This window comes from Sphaeramia orbicularis, chromosome 15 (genome assembly GCF_902148855.1).
Source record: "Sphaeramia orbicularis chromosome 15, fSphaOr1.1, whole genome shotgun sequence".
In the NCBI taxonomy this organism is placed as follows: Eukaryota; Metazoa; Chordata; class Actinopteri; order Kurtiformes; family Apogonidae; genus Sphaeramia; species Sphaeramia orbicularis.
Genome location: NC_043971.1, coordinates 32,542,637 through 32,562,775, shown reverse-complemented (window position 1 = coordinate 32,562,775; position 20,139 = coordinate 32,542,637).

The following is a 20,139-nucleotide window of genomic DNA, read 5'->3' as shown; positions in this document are numbered from 1 at the left end:
CAAAAATAATAATATTTGAGCATTGAGACCCAATGTATCAAATATGATACATTGTATGTATGTATGTATGTATGTATGTACATTGTATATATGAATGTATTTACACTGCCAGTGTAGGTTTCACATCAAATTATATATATTTGTTTGAAGCACTAGTTGAAGCTTCTAAAATGTCAGTATTATGTGTTTCTTTCCATAAGTGTGACAGTAAACTGAGTATATTAGAGTTGAGACCCAATGTATCAAATATGATACATAATTGAAACTCATACATGGAAACTGATATTTGAAAAAAGTTTTTTTTGGTTGTTCAGAAGGACCAATAAAGGCTACAGTTTCAAAGAACTGGAATTTTCAATCAATGATTTAATGGTTCAGGCTTTACAGGGTTAAGACAAATGTCTGGATATTAAAGTAAAGTGTTCAGTTCTTGCAATAAATAATACTTGTAACGTACTCTTTGTGTCACATATGAGCGGTTTATACTTGTTTACACCTCAACAATAGACCCCAAAGACCTAAAACATCAACTGATATAAAATGTTTCATGACTTTTAAATCACTAGTCCTATTAACACATTAAATAATTCAACTAAAATTTAGTGTCTCAGCTTTTCAAGGGCATCACATGTGATTTTTTTGGATGTTCAGTGGCTTCATAGTGAATGTGAAAGCACCGTCATCTACAACATTGATTCAACAACATAGTTTGATAAATAGCTGTGTTTTTAGGTGCTTGTTTTTACGTTGACTGAATGAAAAGTCACATCTCTTCAATTTCCTTTCAGTTTTGATATAATACGATGCATTTTCTCTGAGCTTTTAAGAACATCTACATGATCAGTCACTAAGTATTGAAAAATACCTGCTATTCACTAAAAAATGCATAGGATTATATTATAATAAATAGTGATAAATCACTTGGGAATGTTTACATTTTGAAAAAAGAATGCATTTGGATGCTGCCACAAAAGTAGTTCTATGTATTTAAGGATTAACACATTTCACCATCAATCTAGTAATAGTATTAATGGAGTATTTTATTTCAAATCAATGTTGCCAGAGTAGTTTCCACTTTGGATCAGTGAAACACACTGCATAAAGTAAACTAAAATTGTCACTTTCTGCACAAAGACTTTACTGTGATGTTATTCTATCGACTTCATGGCCCTTATTCCCCCCGCTTACTCCCACTCTCCCTGAGTCCCACAGCCCACAGGTGTGAGACACAAAGCCATATTGTTAACGCTTGGCTGCTGTGACGCCACCGAGCAAAAGCAGAGAGGAGCGGAGGTGAAATAGTGACTGGACCCAGCTGGACGAGCCCTCTGATTCTGAGGAAAATTAATAAACAAGCCATGGGAACCACGTTTTCACCCTGTAATGTCACAGTCAACTTTTCCACATGTTTCAAAGTGTTGAATATTTGAACAAAAACAGGTTTGCGATCACTTTGCTTTGTGTGTTTTTTTGTTAGCAAGATAACTCAAAAAGTTATGGACGGATTTTCGTGAAATTTTCAGAAAATGTTGATACTGGCACAAGGAACAAATGATTAAATTTTGGTGGTGATGGGGGGGCAGATCTGTCTTGGTGGAGGTCTGCGCTCTCCAAGTGGTCCTCTTGTTTTTCAATAAATCCTCTAAAAAATAGTGATACCCTGTCATTTGTTAATTTATCAGGATGTATTTATACTGTTATTGTAGGTTTCACATCAAATTATATATACATACATACACACATATATACACACACACACACACACACACACACACACACACACACACATATATATATATATATATATATATATATATATATATATATATATATATATATATATATATATATATATATATATATATATATATATCTTACATTTACATTTAGGCATTTGGCAGATGCTTTTTTCCAAAGCAACTTACATGGGAAAACCAATCAAATCTATCAATCAATCAAATTTTATTTATATAGCGCCAGATCACAACAAAAGTTATCTCATGACACTTTATATATAGAGTTGCTCAAAACCACACTCTAAGCCAATTTACAGAAACCCAACAGAATCCTTGTTGTATCAATATTAACCTTATAATGCCAAATGTATCATATTTGATACATGAGTTTTGAAGCCCTCTACATCAGTGTGGTATTTTTTGTCTTGAAAAACCTGATGCATACAATTACATACATGCAATACACAGATAATCCACCAGGGGGGAGGAAATCATTCATCAGAGGCCTTTCCAGTGACACTATATGACTGTCATTAATGAGGAAGGAGGAAGAATTTTGCCAGTTTTGAAAAGGAATTACTAATTTGTTAGATATGTATGTGTTATGTTTTTGTTTGTTCAAAAATAATAATATTTGAGCATTGAGACCCAAAATATCAAATATGATACATAATTGAAACTCATACATGGAAATTGATATTTGAAAAAAACATTTTTTTGGTTGTTCAGAAGGACCACTAAAGGCTCCGGTTTCAAAAACTGGAATTTTCTGTCAATGATTTAATGGTTCAGGCTTTACAGGGTTAAATACACTAGAGCCCATGTATTTATTTACACTGCCAATGTAGGTTTCAAATCAAATTATATATATTTGTTTGAAGCACTAGGTGCCAAAAAACGAAATAAAAAATCTTAACAAGAGCTGCAACAATGAATCCATTAGCAGTGGACTATTACATTAACCATCAGCTGCTTTGATAATCAATAATCCATGTAAAAAATAATTATAAGTTCTCTGGTTGAAGTTTCTTAAATGTCAGTATTATGTGCTTCTTTCCATTAGTGTGACCGTAAACTGAGTATATTAGAGTTGTTTTCACCATTTAGTGACATTTAGACCAAAGCATACAATACAATACTTATCGATTAATTAAGAAGATAACCAACACAATAATTAATGATGAAATTATAATCATTTAGAGGAGGCCTGAATTGACCAATTATTGATGCATTAATAATCAAAAATAAACTTTTAGAAATATAAACATCAAGCAATATATTATTATTATTATTATTATTATTATTATTATTATTATTATTATTATTATTATTATTATTATTATTATTATTATTATTCTAACAGTTTGATGAGTCAAGTATGACTCAGGCTATAAAAATATTCTCTCCAGATCATTTTCTTTGTTGGAAAATGGTTCATACTCTGACTCAGAAAAAGTAAAGCTCGAGCCTTGATTTAAGAAAAAAAACATGCCACTGGACAGCTCATGTGACCTTTGACCTGGCCCACAAACACAAATCCTGTTACAGAAACCATCAATCATGAATGAATCACAGTATAACCAAGGGGGAAAAAACACTGATCCCCCGCTCTGAGGAGGAACCTCCGTCAGCGCCTGTTACTTAACAAGGCAAAGTGGTACTAGAGTAGGTTTAAGGAAAGTTTAGTTACCAAGCAGCGGTAAAAAGGTATGAATTATAAATAAAATAGGTTATACAATACATTATACCAAGTCATTTCACGCTTCGAATTAAACTTGGCTTTTTGCAGTGGTAATATATCATGATTAATGATAAAAAGATTGAGCTAAATAATAATAGTTATAAAAAATGTATGAACTATGCTAAGTTATTCATAGTGTATTTCTCCTGCTTTCAAATTCCTCTGGGAAACTTTAATGAAACCATCTTTATCATTTCACACAATGCATTGTTCTCTTTTCAGTCCTGCACGTTGAGTCCAAAGATGAAGGAGATGTGCTCACGGCATAAGATTACTGCAGGCACAAGCACTTCCTTTCTGTGCAGCTCGGCCCATTGACTACGAGAGGAAACATGCAGGTCATTAAAGTTTTACAGGGAGCGCAGTCGTTACCCAGCACTCTGTGGTTCAATCATTAATTCATACCAAAACAGGCGACACTGAGTACTGTAGCTAAGCACGCTTAACATTTCCTTTTATCGCATAGTGGAAAAGTAAATGTCGCAATTGTTGGCTTTCCTTGACATTCAGCCTTTTTGAGAATTATCTTATTTGAATGGTTGAATTATTTGTGACTCATGAACATATCAGATAGACGCTGGTCCCTCGGTGCCTTACATACCGCACATATTCACTAAGTTCAATGAATCTAATTTTAGCTATTCACATGCACCCTTCCTGACACACAAATCCAATATTGATGGCTTCAACCCTAGAGGCTCACGTGATTTCCTGAGATGATGAATCTGTGTTTTCATATATTAAAAGAAAAACTGGGTCTCTACAGAACTAAGATGCATATGCAGGAATTGTAATAGCTCAGACTATAGTGAACACAAGCATGGTAGCAAATTTTATTTTGCCTGTGAAATTACTAACAGAAAGCGTCTCCTCTTTTCCCAGTAGAGCTGCACAATTAATCAAATTGCAGTCGCATTGTAACGTCAGCCTGTGTGATTATATAATCACAAAAGGCTGCAATTGAAAGGTGCAGTGTGTGGTGAGATTTGGGATTCGGTGACACTGAAAGAAGGAACGCTATGCAGGGATGTATACTGTGCAGAATATACAGAATAAAAGTTGCATTGTTTTACTGGTTTTAAAGTTTTGGTACATTTTCATACAAATTCGAGTTTCTATACTTGAGGTGAAAAAATACACATACAAAATGATCAGTTTGCTTGATGACCAGATAAATAGACTCAAATCACAAGAGAAAACTGTGATATTTTAATGTCAGGGTTCCTACAGGTTTCTACAAATTCAATTTAAGACTTTTTAAGGCCTTTTTAAGACTACTTAGAACAGAATTTAATGCCTATTTCATGAGCATACTGGTAAAAATTTGTGACTCCTAGAATTTGGGAAAATGTATTTACTTACTCCAATGCCTTTATTCCCCAAGTCATTTCTGACCGGGGGCTGCCAAGTCAGAGATAATTGGTTCCTAAATTCAATATAAATTGTTTCATTTAACAGACACATTTAACCCTATAACACCAAACGTATCATATTTGATACATGAGTTCTAAAGCCCTCTACATGATCAGTGATATATATATATATATATATATATATATATATATATATATATATATATATTAAACCTGATGTATACAATTACATACATGCAATCCAATTTTGAAAAGGAATTACCGATTTGTTAGACATGTCTGTGTTATATTATGTTTTTGTTTGTTCAAAAATAATAATATTTGAGCATTGAGACCCGATGTATCAAATATGATAGAAAATTGAAACTCATACATGGAAACTGATATTTAAAAAAAAATATTTTTTTTTGGTTCTTTATAAGGACCAATAAAGGCTCCAGTTTCAAACAACTGGAATTTTCTGTCTATGATTTAATGGCTCAGGCTTTACAGGGTTAAATACTACACAGCCAACAAGTTTTTGGCAACATAACTTAAGACCTACCATATCAAATTTAATATCTTTTAAAGACTTTTTTAAGGTATTGAATGTAGATTTGTAAATTCAAGACTTTTAAGGCTTTTTAAAACCCCGCAGGAACCCCAAATATATAATGTAATATATATTTTACCAAATAGTGCAGCCCTATATCCCAGCATGAAATAGACAAACAAAGTAAAAGAAATGTAAAGTTCTACAAACTAAATACATAAATGAAATGTTTTCCCAAAACAAATGTGGATCCCTTCTTTCAGCAATGTTGAGTTTTTACTTCCTAGTCTTAAACGGCCAGGGTGAAAATGAGTGGTTCTGATAAGAAAAAGGCTTCACCATATTATTTTTACGTCTATATCACAGAACAGAATCCGTGCAGCAATCTCCAACATCAAATTTGAGCACAGTGAAAATGACACTTCTGGGCCAGTTATAGGTGAATCTAGGGAGAAATAATAATCACTGCAATTACAGCTCTGCCACTCGGCCTACTGCAGTTTGACCAAGAGGCTGTAATGAACACTGTGTTCTGCTGTGTTTCCACCACTGCAGTCCAGTTTAAACAGAAGATGAACAATGACAAGTGAGTGCATTTCAGTCCTGACAGTTTCATGCAGGAGATGATGTTGCAGTGTCACCTCAGTCAGTCCTTTGTGTTTACATCTCACTTTCTTCCCCCAAAGTCTGTCACAGATACAACACGATGACCTAACATGACAAAATGAGCTTCAACTGACAAAATAAAGAAAGAACAGAGTACAGTCACAAACAAACTGGAAACTTGGAATGGATAATGTCTGTCTAATCTTATTATAGATTTTTATTTTCATACAGAGATAATGTCTGATTACGACAACATAGCAGTTCTTTCCTGATCCATATCTGTTTTTCTTACGCAGTATAATGTTAACTCTCATTTGCAGAGACTGTCATTGTCAGTCCTCTAACACTGTTCCACAAAAACTGCAGTTTCATGACCTGATGAGGTTCATTTGTCTTTTTTGTCCACACCGGTCACACAGTCCGAACAGAACTGAAGCTTAGTTCTCATCAGGAAAAGTCAGATTTCTCATTTCTAAGTTAAAAAAAAAAAGTAGAAGGGAGCAGTGAGTCAAATACCCTTGAAGAGTGAATTATGAAGTGGAATTACTAATGCACCAAATCAGAATTTCATTAGGGTTAAACCAATATCTGTCTGGCCCACATGACCCAATGTGCCAGTGAAGTGTAACCAGGATAATAAAATGTTAAATGATAAATCACCTTGGATTAAAAGATTTTCCCCACTAAACCTACTGCACCTACTGTCTAAACCTGCCCTGGATGCTATTGTTTCATAACATGACAACTTCATCTTCTATAAAAATAAAACGGGTCAAAATAAACAGAACTGGGTGCTTCTAATATGGGTACTGAATACATTATAGTGACAATACCCCAAATAAGGATATACATTTAACATTTATCCTCAATATATCCCAGGATCAAAGTGCAATATATTTATCTCTAGCGTTTCTTGGTTGGTTGACTTGCTTGTTTTTATTCTGTATATATATTTAAACTGTTTTTTTCTTTTAAACTGTTTTGCACTACACACCACAAGAGAGTTGTCTCTATTAATTACGTTGTACATATGTATAATGACAATAAAGGCATTCTATTCTATTCATGCTATTGTATTCTATTGTATTGTATTCTATTCTGTTCTATGAAACTAGTCCCTAAAAACAGGATAGAGGGGCTAAAAGTTCAAACCAGATGGAAAAATTTGGAAGCGCTTTGGGTCTATTTCAAAAAATAAATATTTACTGAGATAAAAGAGAAACTATTTTTCAGATAAAACACATTTTAATATTTTTTGTATATTATTTTTGTATACAAAAATCTGCGTGTAACACAGTAAAAAAGGACACAAAAATTTTGTGTTGCTATTTTTTGAAGATCTTTTTATTCCCTTACAGGTAGGCTACATTTTGGGAATCGAACCAGTTATGCAAGGCAGAGTGTTTCACAAAAATGACTCCTGTTGCAAAATCACTCACGATTTATTTGTGTTTAACTAAGCAAATAGTTCCGATCCAGTACTGCAGTGGTTAATAATGTTTCAGCTGTAACAGGTTATTTAACTCTAACTGATGCAGTAAGTGTCCTCTCATGTCTCTAATGTCATAAAAATTGGACAATGCCAGGCTTGATCAGGGTCATCAGGTTTGTGACAGAATGGTTCAAGAAGAATGAGACATTTCCGCACATGGATTAGGCTCCATAAAGTCCAGATCCTAATTTGAAATGTGATGAAGACATGATGCAGAGGTCTGATTCTACATCATTAATAATCAAAAATTAATGCAACTATGGATGGAAAAAATAATATGAACCTTATTGTGACACTACATAAGCATTATGTGGCAAAAAATTTGTCAGAGTGTATGTTTCCTTCATCAAAACCAAAGGTGGTGCAGTGAAATATTGCTTATGCAGCTTTTATTTTTGGCTGGGCAGTCAGTGTAATACTATTCCCAGTCACTTTGTGCAGGAGTACATGTAGATAATTACTCAAAAATGACAGTCAAGTGAATGTTACTAAAGCTTTTCTTGTTTCCTTAGTAAAGACCTGTAAAATAAACAAGTGAAAAATCCTGTCTTCACCCTTTTCTGCTGCATTTCTTTCTCTGTCGGCCAGGTGTTGAACACCAGTCAGGCACCAAAACTGTCATCTGATAGAGCAGGGGTGTCAAACATGCGGCCCGGGGGCCAAATCCGACCCTCCAAAGGGTGCAGTCTGGCCCTTTGGATGAATTTGTGAAATGCAAAAAATACACTGAAGATATTAACAGTCCTTTTAGTTCAGGTTCCACATTCAGACCAATTCAATCTCAAGTGGGCAGGACCAGTCAAATACTATCATCATAACATAAAAATAATGACAACTCCAAATGTTTCTCTTTCAAAATGTAAATATTTTCATGTATTTACCTTTTCATAATGTAAATTTACTAAAAATAGAAAAAAAGTTTGGAGTTGACATTATTTATATATTATTATTATGTTATATTGTTATATATGTTATATTATTTTACTGGTTTGGCCCACTTCCGATCAAATTTAGCTGAATGTGGCCCCTGAAATAAAATGAGTTTGACACCCCTATGATAGAGGATTCATGGTAATCTCGCATCATTGTAAGAAAACAGCATCAAATAAATGAATCATGTTGGCACTAGTTGAATGCAACTCTTTTTGTCATGTCTTAAAGTTAGTTATTAAACAAGTATTTCCAGGCACAACAAACCCCGCCCCTCGCATGTATTGTAGCTTATTTTGGCATCGATCCAGCTGATGTCATCATGAGTATGTGTGTGGTGATGTCAGCATATCAATTGCCTCTATGTATGTGCCAAGTTTGAAGTAAATTGAAACAAAATTTATGTTGTTTTAAACATTTGAAATTTTGCCCACTATAAGTGAATGGGAGAAAAAAAAGATTTTAAAAAATTCATAAAAAATGTAACTTTAACTTACTTTTCCCAAAATGTAACCACATCTATTCTGGGTCACTGGCAATCTATAAACCCAATTTGATATCAATTCAACAAATAGTTTTGCTGCTACAGACATTTGAAATTTTGTCCATTAAAAGTAAATGGGAAAAAAAAGATTTTAAAAATTCATAGAAAATTTGAACTTTGACCAAATGTTCCCAAAATGTAATCAGATCTATTATGGGTTACGGGCAATCTATACACCAAATCTGGCATGAATTCGACCAATAATTTTGCTGCTACAGACATGGAAAATGTCGCCCATGTTCCCCCGTAAATGGGGGCAAAAAAAAAGATTTGAAAAATTCAGAAAAAATAGAAATTTTAACCTACTTTTTCCAAAATGTAATGACATCTATTCTGGGTACCTAGCAATCTATAAACCCAATATGGCATGAATTCAACCAATAGTTTTGCTGCTCAAGTGTTAACATCAAACAAACAAACCAAACCAAAAACAATGCCCCTTGACTCCCCTACAGGGGGGTGGGATACTAATATTAAGCCTGTGAATCCTTATTTGTCAGTATATATTGTAATTGAAACACATATTTTATTATTATTATTATTATTATTATTATTATTATTATTATTATTATCATTATTACTATTATTTTAAAAATCCATAAAATATTTGAACTTTGACCTACTGTTCCCAAAATGCAATCAGATCTATTCTGGGTCACTGACAATGTAACCCCAATTTGGTATGAATTCGACCCATATTTTTGCTGCTAGACTGTTAACAATCAAAGAAACAAAGACACAAACTGAACCAAAAACAATACCCCTTGCCTCCCTTTGGGGGGCAGGGTATAAAATATCCTACAAAATTATGTCCAAGTTCACTTAGTGCATCTGCAACAGTCATGTACGCTACAGTCACTAAACAGCTGGAAGACAATCATTCCCACCATGGGATATTGAAAAGTCATAGTTGTGAGATTAGCCTTTGTATTATGTATCTATATATAGCTCATGTACTCCCAAGGTATATAAAAAAGTGGGTTATGCATCCCTGTATTCAGACCAGATGAGGAATCAGAGCTAATTCTAAAATTAACAGCAGCTTTTATGAGGCCATTCAATCATGGATGAAAGTGAAGGTTAACTTCTTGTGAATGAGGTTATGGAGAATGGAGATCATTTATAATTCATGTATGAACACATGGCATTTCAACTGTTTACTAAAAGTAGTTGTGACAGATTAATGCTAATGTCTGTTTGTTATTACAGGAAACATAATCTTAACTGTGTAGAGCAGTGTTTACAACAAAATGCACTAGTTTTTTCTTTTCTTTTCTTTTTTTTTCCTGATGATAACGTGCAGATCATACTAGTTTATAGAATAAAGAAAATGATGCGTTTGGAGATGTGCATTCATTCATTTTTTTGCCATTAAATTTGACGTTGCATCTAAATAAACAGCAGAATGACTGTGCATATTCCACATGTGAAAGGCTTTCTATGTGATCGTGGACTGTGCAACCTCCACAGGCCTCCTCGTACCTCGCCCCCCCTTTGCGTATATTCTGTCTAGACCGGGGTGGATGGATGCTGCGAATAGAGCTCCATCCCCACAGAACATGAGTGGAATTTGACTTGTTATGCATGGTGCGCATCGCAAATACAGTGACACGCATTTATCAGTGGTCTAAACATCAAATGGTAAAACACTATCCTGGGGGTCGTAGGGCGTGTGGATTTGCTCCACTAACCCATATTTACTATGGTCCGTGTCGGTCCACGCACAGGAATGGCAAAGGCAGGGATGTGGTTTATTCTAAGGCCTGGGAGCGTTTTCAGTGCCATCATGTAAAAGCGTAAAAGCATATTCTGGTTTTAGCCAAATGCGGTATTTTCTGGATTTGAGGTAGATGCATGAAGCCTGACACATCAAAGCTGCAGCGATCGACAAATATGCGTAACAAAAAACGCGTAAAAGGCGCATATACGCACAGCCAAATTGGAAGTGTGCTGTTTTTATTTATTATTATCATTATTATTATTATTTTGTTTTTGTTTTGTTTTTTACATGCATTTTATCTTACCGTGACCTCGCCTCCTCTCACCAAGCGCACGATGCCGGGTGTTCGTGTTCGTGTATCTCTGGCTGCACGTATCCACGTCCACAGCGTCCACTACGCGCAGGGATGCGTCCTTCAGAGATCGACGGAAAGCAAGACTAAGTTGTCAAAACGTCTGTCCGGAGCCGAATGAATGCGTCAGGTCCCTCTGCGGATCATGTTTCCCTGCAAATCTCAGAGGATGCGTCCCCCCCCCTGCACACACACACACATACACACACCTCCACCACCTCCTCCAGCACCACCACCACCGCCTGCCTTCCTGCCTGAGCTGAGCTGTGTTATGGCAGCCGGAGCACAGACTGGAGACCCTCCCCCGGGCGCAGAGCTGAGTATCAGGTGGACTGTGAGCATCCTTCACATTCCTGCATCAGCCACAGATAAAGGCCAGGCTGAGGCACAAGAATGGCGTGTTTACCACTCTGTTATTTTTGGTTTGGGTTCTTGTGTGAATTGTGTCTTCTTTTCCCCCCCATGGCACTTTCCATGGTTGACATTTTCGGATGTGACGCGTTCAATACATTTACAAAAACCCTGACATTCATGTTACTCCAGGGGTTTATGTTGGAATTCACACTGACCTTATCGCATCTTTAGTCTCAGGACACTCTCTTAAACGTTCACTGCTTAATCTTGCTTGTTTTTTTTTTTTTTTTTTTTTTTTTTTTTTTTCATGCCCCTGCAGTCTTATGTAAATGTATTTGCTTGAATAAAATAAATAAATAAATAAATAAAATGTATCAAAATGTCATTATGTTGTTATTGCAGACGATGCAGACAAAAGTGTAGAGCTGAGGACAGAGAAGTCAAATGAGGTTACACTTTTTTTGGGGAAAAATGAAAGTAGAGCCATCTGCTGGTAAAGTTACGGAAGAGGATTAGGGCACTGAAAAAAAAATTAAGGTCCAATATGAAGGTTTTTTTTTTTTTTTTTTTTTTTTTTTTTTACTGTTATTCTGAGAACAAAGTCAGGATTCTGAGATTCAGGTCAAAATTCTGACTTTTTTTTCTCAGAAATTTGACTTGAATCTCAGAATCCTGACTTTCTCTCATAATGATAATTTAAAAAATATATATTGGACTTTAACCCTGTAAAGCCTGAATCATTAAATCATTGACAGAAAATAAAATAAAATAAAAAAAAAAAAAAAGGTCCAATATGTTTTGTTTTTTTTTTAATTTTTTTTTTTTTTTTTACTGTTATTCTGAGAACAAAGTCAGGATTCTGAGATTCAGGTCAAAATTCTGACTTTTTTTCTCAGAAATTTGACTTGAATCTCAGAATCCTGACTTTCTCTCATAATGATAATTCAAAAAATATGTATTGGACTTTAACCCTGTAAAGCCTGAATCATTAAATCATTGACAGAAAAAAAAAAAAAAAAAAAAAAAAAAGGTCCAATATGTATTTTTTTTTTCTTGTTTTGTTTTTTTTACTGTTATTCTGAGAAAAAAAGTCAGGATTCTGAGATTAAGGTCAAAATTCTGATTTTTTTCCCCGAAGTTTGACTTTTATCTCAGAATCCTGACTTTCTCTCATAATGATAATTAAAAAAAAAAAAAAAAAAAAAAAAAAAAAAAAAAAAAAAAAAAAAAAAATATATATATATATATATATATATATATATATATATATATATATATATATATATATATATATTGGACTTTAACCCTGTAAAGCCTGAATCATTAAATCATTGACAGAAAATTCCAGTTCTTTGCAACTAGAACCTTTATTGGTCCTTCTGAACAACCAAAAAAAAAAATAAAAAATGTGTTTTTCAAATATCAATTTTCATGTATGTGCTTCAATTTTGTATCATATTTGATACATCGGGTCTCAATGCTCAAATATTATTTTTAAACAAACAAAAACATAATATAACACAAACATGTCTAACAAATTGGTAATTCCTTTTCAAAATTGTCAAAGTTCTGCCTCCTTCCTCATTAATGACAGTCTTGTAGTGTCGCTGGAAAGGCCTCTGGTGAACCAGTTCCTCCCCCCTGGTGGATTATTAATGTATTGCATGTATCAAATTGTATACATCAGGTTTTTCAAGACATAAAATATCACACTGATCATGTAGAGGGCTTCAAAACTCATGTATCAAATACGATACATTCGGCATTATAGGGTAAATTTTTTTAAATTTTTATTTAAATTTTTTTTACAGTGGCCCTAACTCTCTTCTGTACAAAGTTGTGCCTATAATGCTGACTTTAATACTCACAATTGTCTGGTATTAGCAACGTGACAGAGGGAAACTATGTAAGATTCATATCGTCTTTTAGGAATTATTTCTATAAATGCACATTATTTTAGCATTTGTGTCACTTAGAGCAATTTCCATCTTTCGAGTCCAGGACAAAATACATAAAAGATGCTTCTTTATGCCATTGCAGTACATATGCATTGGTTATTATTGCATGCATAGTAACTGGCATTTCAAAAATAAGAATACTGAAGGAAAACCTGAGGGCAGCTTCATGAAAGGGCAACCAGTCTGACATATACTAGAGGCTGTAGTTTTACACATACTCTTATACTGCTTTCCTTCTGTTGTGTTATGGTCATGTGAAATTTGGCAAATATTTCAGTGATCACATTCCTACAGCACTGGATTCAGTAATTTTAAAAATGAGAAATGTTCTGGGTTTTTTTGTTTTTTTTTTTGGTTGTTTGTTTTTATCCATTAGAAGTCAGGGCATTCAGCTCCAACATAAACCAGTAGCTTTTCTATGTGCAATATGACCTACATATGCAGCATCATAATGGGAAATATAATCAATTATTCCTGTGCAATCAGTTTTTTACTTGATGCTTGACACAACTCAGCCTCTGTATGATAGTAGTTTTTTATGTATCTTATCTATTTAATACATATTTTAATTCTTGTTTTTATTATTTTGTTATCACTTATCTTATTGTATCTTAAAATAATAAACTACATACATTAATTTCTGTTAATGATTGTAAAAGTATCATGGAAAATGCAGTGAAGGAGGAATGTCACTGTTTTTCTTGATGCCATTATGGTTGAATAACTGTTATTGTGTTTTATTGTTCATTGTGTATCATGTATTTTGTATTGTTTGGACTTTGTATGGCTGCTACCTTGGCCAGGACTGCTTAGCAAAAGAGATTTCTAATCTCAGTGGGACTTCCTGGTTAAATAAAGATAAAATAAAAATAAAGCAAAAAAAGAATAATGACTTCATAGTTTTGATAAATACCAATTTTAGACTTTTTAGATATGTATTTTCATTATATGTAGAATTTCTCTTAATTTTCCACACCATTGTCAGCAATCTCTTAAAGGATAAATGTATGTTTTTGTCTAAAAATGTAAAGTACAATTGTCATTTTTAAAAACAATGTGTATGTATATTACAGTCGGACAGTTTGGTCGGCTTTTCTTTTTTCTTACTGTTTTTCCAAGTGTAATACCAGTAGTACACATGACCTGTCACCTGGGGGCAGTGTTGCTCAACAAATAGTATGTATTTGTATGTACAAATAGTATCTGATGTACTCTCCACTAATGCTGAGCACTAGAGATTCACAGGGTCCCATGCATCTAATTTAGCTAATCATATAATCAAATTATTTTTGTTTCACTTCATATTGAAGTCATAATCTTCATGCTCAGCTCTAATTACCTGTTTGTATAATGTGCATCTATCACCAGGATGACACTAGCTGCAAAAAAGAACCTTTTACACCTGCTGAAAAAATAATACAAAAATGTTTAGCAACAGTCATTGTATTCTCTGTGTTTTTGAGGTGAGGTTTCTTTTATATTACTTTGTGAAACTAAATAACACTGGTTGTAAACTGTCAAAAGATACAGCAGCAGTAGGCTGTGTTGGACATTCACTTTAGAGGATATTTAGCGCACATTAACACTGAATTGGACTTTTTTTTTTAGACATACATTAACGCTACCTTGTGAAACAGCTTTCCGCCGGGCTTTATGTGGATGGACAATGAGGTTATATGCATTAGTTACATCCATTACTTCTCCAAGGTTCATGAGACCTTTAGGGAGGAAACTCTTTATTTTTTGCCTGCATATCAAATTGACTTTTGTCCTGAAACAACCCTGAAAATCTAGCCTTCATCTCTTCATTTCATCCATGAAAAAGTGGAAAGAATGGGACATTTACAAAACAAACTAAACAGTGTTTCCCTCAGGGTTCCTCATTTTCTGTTGATCATCCTTTACTCTTAAACTTATAAAAGTTACACAATGTCTGAAGTTTTTTGGCTCCGGAAAATAAAACATTTTCATGTCTACTGTATTTATCTTTAATATATGTTGACAATATTTTTTATGCAGTCCTACTTCTTTGTAAGGAAATCCATTCCAGGGTTTTTTTCTTGAAAGGAAAGGAACAGCAAGAAAGAGGTTGAATTTTTCTCTCTGTTACCAATGACAAGTCTGTGCTACACATCTTGTTGTGCCCTTGTACTTGAAGCATCTGCAGCTTGGCACTAGCGGGTATATTGTTCTGAAATAGGCCATGATGACAAGTTGTTCACTAGTGACCGCTGGCAGTGATATAAATTTTTCTTTCTGTCCTGCCTGTTGGCACTAATACGAAACCAAAAGAAAAGGTGCTGCTGTGAGCTTTATGACAAAATGCTTTATCCCCCATTAACCTTCACAGAGTGGGTATCAGGAGGGGATTTCAGGTGGAATAAAGCACCAGTGTCGATAGGCAGGTGTGTCACTGAGCTCAAAGGAGACGACAGGCTAGTGTTAAGCACCCTCCGTCCTTCATTTCTCCTCGTTCTTTTGGGGTCATCCCTTAGCAAGTCTTTGACAGCTACCACTGATAAGAAAATGATTAAGTATCATGGATTCTACCACAATCCAATTCACATTTGTAGTTACTCGGCAGACTACAAAAAAAGCTGTGTCAGAAGCTGTTTTTCTTATCAGAAAATCCTAATAGTTTTTTTGATTGCACTTCATGTCTGACCCTGTGTGACCAAAATCCATTTACTGTCAATTATATTCCTGAATGTGTTGTGTTTTCAGAGTTTTTAAAATGAAGAAACGACGATATTGGGTTTATTATTGAGAGAAAGCTGAAGTGTAGCTGATATTGTTTGGCCTGAGTTGAACTATATAACACTCATAAGCGGATACAAACACACACACACTTGTACCAAAGTTGATTTACTCCAGAGGGATCAGCCTCCAGCCATGAAATTCCCCCAGTGATGCATCTGGGCACCCATGAAAATGGAAATGGCAGCGGCTGATCTGTCGTTGGGGACCAATCTGTCTTCTCATCAGGGCTCTTCATTAAAGTCGAGCACTGTCCATTAGCCCCTGTAATCCTCCATACCCAGTGCCGCTGGTGACCTTGAGGTGTAACACACTGTTTCAGCAGCTCCTGATTTTTCACAAAGGTATAGTAAATGTCAGAGGCATTTTGGCTGCCGACTTTTGTGGATGAATAAGGTGTTTTGAAACAGGGTTTAAAGAGTTCTCTTAACTCGCAGCCCCTCTCAGAGTCCTCAGTTGCATTATTACCTGTCATAACCAATAATTTAACTTAACCTCAGGATGTTGTCATCGCACAGTGTGACTTTTCACTGTCTTCTCCTGAATGTGATCATTTCTTGCTCACCATGGTAGGTGCTTAATTGAGCTGGATGCGCATCAGTGATTTCACTTAGAGGGGATCATCAAGATTCAGACAAGCACCTGGTCTTTTATGTGCCTGTAGAAGGCTGGCAGGAAAAACGATTACCGGCCTCATTTGTTCTCTATAGACAGTTGTGACCTTTCCAATTGGCACATCCTCTTACGAATATGACAGCTTTTCTTTCCCGAAACCAGGACTGATCTTGCATTTAATATGCATATAAAATTACATTTTCACCTATTGGGGAGTTTGCAGCAGGAACATATTGTACAGTCAGTATGGCGTCACTTTTTGACTGTAAATATTTTCATTGTCAGTTGAAGTTCATAATGGTGATTGCCTTTTAGTCCTCTAAAACATGAAAAAATAAAAAGATCGCCTATAGCACATGGATTGGATATAGAGCCATACCTTTGTTTTTCTTTTTATCGCATTCTAGCGAATAAATACATTTTAAAAAAGTGAAGTATCTTAACAGTTTGCATGCATCAACTGGCATGCAGCCTGTTGCAGTCACTTCTGCCTTTTACATACTTTTTAACCCTTTTCCCTTACTTTCTTCAACTGTGTTTAGTGTTTTTAGTTGTAATTAAAAAAAATCAATAATTTTCCTCAGGGATTAATGAAATGGTCTGATTCTGATCTCTGCAGTAAGTTTGAATAAAGAGGCAAGAGTTTACTGTCAATGAAGGCTCTAACACTACAGATGCTCCACATACACATGATTTAAGGATTACTATCTATTCAAATTACAAATCTAATCTAATCTAATCTAATCTAATTACTAATAACACATACTACATACACTAATTACACTAATACAGGCATGTCCAAAGTCCGGCCCGGGGGCCAATCACGGCCCGCAGTCAGATTTTCTACGGCCCACAGCTTGGGTTTTATATTATATTATTTATGGCCCGCTTGGACTGTTGAACCGAGTACATGAATCATAAAAGGTTCAAAATGCAGTTTCTCCTTTCACCTCATGGTGGCTCTAACTCTATCTGGCTCTGTGACCTCGCCGTTAACCCTTTTCGCTAATTTCTAACCACGGCGCCTGTAAATAAAAAAACAAAGTTGACAGTGAGGGCCGCCGCTTCCAGGAGAGATGGGAATTACAATTTTTTTTCACTGAAAATCGAGGCGATTGTGTTTGCCTAATTTGTCAAGAGACTGTTGCCTTGTTTAAGGAATTCAATGTAAAGAGACACTAGCAGACAAAACATGCTAACGCATACAACAAGCTAGCAGGGAGTGAGCGCTCCGAAAAAGTGAAGCAAATTCAAGCTGCTTTAACCCTTTCATGCACGAATTATGAGAACCTTAGTCAATTTTTTTTTCTTCAGCGTTTAGCCATGAAAAAAACAATGCGATCGAGTTTTTTTTTTCTCTGGAGTTACAAAAATATCCATGCATTTAATTTTTGAAGTAAAGAAACGTGTTTAAAACCCAATATCAGAAAGTGATATGAAAACAATGAAATAAGAACATTTTTAATGCTGCTAATCTGATGTCTTCTCACATTTTAACATTTTCCAATGCTAGTAATTACTCACTTCATGGAGATAATATGCAAAAAAAAAAAACTTCTTTTCTAACAAATAACAATTGATTTACACTCAGACATGTTAGTGCAGATCAGGTTTATCAAGAACAGTAAAGTTACAGTAATGATCTGAATTACAGTGTATGGGATGGTGCATAAGTGTCCACTGTGTTGGCTGATAGTTCCAACTAAAACAACAAAACCCATTAATATACAAGAGAACAGCTGCAGAAGAACTGTCCACTGGAGTGGACAGTTCATGAAAGGGTTAAACTCACAACAGTGACTCTTCATGTGAACCTGTGAGTTCAATGAATTCACTGCTGGTGTTATGTACTTGTAGATGTGACACAAATATTACTTTCTGAATGATTTTGTGAAAGACAAGAGTAAGAGTCATATGTTTTCATCTGAAATGTTAACAGACTTTGCATTACTGAGTAATATATGAGTAATGATTACTCATATAAGTCATGTTTAAAATGAATGTGGGGTTAAGATTTTTATCAGCTTGGATGTTTAAGATACTCCACACAGTTTGTTCTATGTTATCTGACTCCAGATGTGAAAGGAAGGCAGAATTATTTTTTTTTAATTTGTTCAGACCTGAGTGGCCTAGATTTGGTTACATTGCCATTTTAAAAAAATGATAATGTGACAATGACAATTAAATTGTTGTAGAACAGCGCTTTTATATGTAATTTTTACTGTTTAAAAAACATCCGAAGGGACCACTGGCCCCTGGCAATCTCCACATTATCAGATCTGGCCCTCTTTAAAAAAAGTTTGGACACCCCTGCACTAATATATGTATATGTACATATATATATTTCTGTGCATATATATATGTGTGTGTGTGTGTGTGTGTGTGTGTGTGTGTGTATATATATATATATATATATATATATATATATATATATATATATATATAAATATATATATACTGTATATAAGAGCAGACAGAAGAGAGTTGTAGCTGCAAAATAACAAACAGAAAAGAAAACAGAAGATACACAACAAAATGCAGTTTATACACTACCCACCTATAAAAACCTCCACTTCCTCTTTGCACTGTGTGATTAGATTGTATCATAAAAGACATTTCTCCTGAGAGGTTGGGGATAGAACCACAGGGAATGATTGCCAAAGTCATTGTTTACTTGAATGGATTACCTTTCAGCGGACTGTTAGGATGTACAATCACCTGGAAAAATCACTACAGAATGAACCGGCAGGACAATCAAAACAAAGAGCTTCAATATAATGTGGATGTTTCATCTCCAACTGATATCCTTACCAGGAGATGCAACATTTACAGTAAATGTTTTAGCTCTCTGAGAGCTGCTTCAAGAGATAGTTCACAGGCAGGAATTACATCCACTCTGTGAGCTCATAGTGTGATGACCTCGTACTACAGATCTCCACCACCATCCAGTCATTACAATATCTGAATGTACTCAAGAGCTAACAGAAATCAAGTAAGTATCAAGTAAAGTGACCCTGCACAAGTGAAAGCTAATATACATGTGGACAGAAAATGTAACTTTGTGAATTTGGATACTTAAAGCTGCAGTGCTGAATAATTTTTTGGCATAGTTGTGCAAAAATCCCTTAAGTACCACTCAGCGAGTTGTAATTTAAGTCAATCCTGCCCACTTCTGTGTATTCAAGCTGTCGAAAATCTACCCTGTGATGTCAACGCTGGCTAATCACAGGTGTTTTTGAGCAGATGTGGAGATTGACAGCTTTAATTAGTGCCTGATTAGATTTCCTCTGGCTTAAAGCGGTTATATGTAGTATTTGTACATTCAGATCTTTAAAAAAACGACCTTACATTTTTATTATCATCAGAGTGTTTTGACTAAAGAGCTATGAGAATATGATGCGGATGTCAGTGTAGTAGAGGTTTGTACTG